The 1,760-nt window shown below is 39.7% G+C and overlaps 1 pseudogene; it reads left to right on the top strand.

Moving 5' to 3' along the window:
* LOC105886837 overlaps nucleotides 1–322 on the top strand; it is a 1,490-nt pseudogene extending 1,168 nt beyond the window's left edge.
* Nucleotides 323–1,760: the final 1,438 nt, after the last annotated feature.

The following is a 1,760-nucleotide window of genomic DNA, read 5'->3' as shown; positions in this document are numbered from 1 at the left end:
TAACTCCATTACAGTAGATAACAGTAAGAAACTGAGTCTGGTATTTAATGACTTGGTGGGCATGTTGGAGATTATCAATAGTAGGGATGTCAAAGTTCAGGTAATGGGTAAAATGCCAACCATTTCCATCAACAAAACAGATGGCTGTCATGCTTATATGGGCAAGAATTCCCTGGATTGTGAGATAGTCCATGCCAAATCTTCTGAGATGAGCCTCCTCCTTCCTACAGAAGGTGGTGACTGTAATGCGTTTCCAGGCCCTGAGCAGTTGAAGACACTATAGAAGCCATTAGTCACCACACTGGCAGAAATTGCTGGATGATAAATGCTGCTGTATTCCTTGCCCTCTCCCTTCACTTCAGAAGTTAAATCTGTATCATGACGGTTCTTCTCTAGATTCACTCTTATCTTTCTGCTTTAAAACTGCTTCTTTGCTCAGCTTCCCTGGCTGAGATTTGGGGTGGGATAGCAGGTCAACCATACCAGCAGGCCATTCTTAAGGAACTGCAGACCAGGACTGCTGCATTTTAATTTTTAGCTCTTGGGGTTATTCTACTGGCAGATAATCTTTTGAGAAGAGTAAAACCCATCCCACGAATTAACTGATCAGGATGTTCATAGTAGTTAAATCTTTTCCTAACAATGACCATTAAGGTAGCAGAAACTTGTGTTGGCTCCAGACAGTTCTTCTAACAAAGCTAATTTTTCACTGTTCACAGGTGAGGGAAAATGTTGCACTGGAGCAAAGGCTGAGGCTAGGCTATCTAGAATTCCAAGCAAAATTGTTTCCTATAAGCATTCCTTTTATTCTGCATTCCATGCTGACTCTGCCTCAACCATGAGCTAGGAGGTTCTTTGGTACCAGCTGCCATAGCAGTGTCCTCCATGCGGGGCAGTTAAAGGTGTCTTGGACCCTTTCTTTCTCTGGGATCCCTGCCCAGCACCTTCCTACAGAGATGACTTTAAAGGGAAATAAAGGAAAAATAACACATGATTCCAGGGAGTCTGGCCTTCCTTCCTCCTTGCCTGCTAGATGCCTGTCATCCATCATCACCACCTCCTGTTCCCTGTCATGCTCAGCAACTTACAGCTTCTGTCTCGGCACCTGACCAGGGGGCTAAAACCTACACTGCAGGCTGGTTTTAGGTATCGGTTTATGTAAGAATCTTGTACAGCATTGGTAATGTAAATTTCAGTTTTCCTCCTAGGATAAATAATAACCAAAATATGCAACTTTTTTGGCAAGAAGAGAGATTGTCCTGTGATGTCTATGCATTTCCTGAGGCCTGTGGAAATAAATCTTTATGTATACTCAAAGTTATACTTTAAGTATAACTTCATAGAAAATAGAATATTTCTTTCTTACTTTCTTGTTTCTTACTATACTTTCTTAAAGTATAACTTTAAGAAAATAGAACAAAGTTAATACCAAAAAAAATATATAGTGAAGAGAAAAGATAGAGGATACAGTAGAAAAATGTAACATGTATTGGAAGTACTGGAAGGAAAGGAGAGAGAAAATGTGATGGAAGCAATATTTTAAGAGACAATGGCTATTTTTCAAAATCGATGACAAAAATTCTCATAGTTTTAAGAATTATTATAATCCTCAGCAAGATTAATAAAAACAAAAATTATAGTAGAATTCTGCTAAAAGGCAAAGAGAAAGCAACCAAAGTTGGCAGGGGGCGGGAGGGAGAGTGATGAGGATAGATTATCCTCTAAGAATCAATAAGACTGACAGCTGACTTCTTTACAGA

This window comes from Otolemur garnettii, unplaced genomic scaffold (genome assembly GCF_000181295.1).
Source record: "Otolemur garnettii isolate 467f Iridium unplaced genomic scaffold, OtoGar3 scaffold00026, whole genome shotgun sequence".
Classification (NCBI taxonomy): Eukaryota; Metazoa; Chordata; class Mammalia; order Primates; family Galagidae; genus Otolemur; species Otolemur garnettii.
This window is presented reverse-complemented; position numbering and strand designations above follow the sequence as displayed.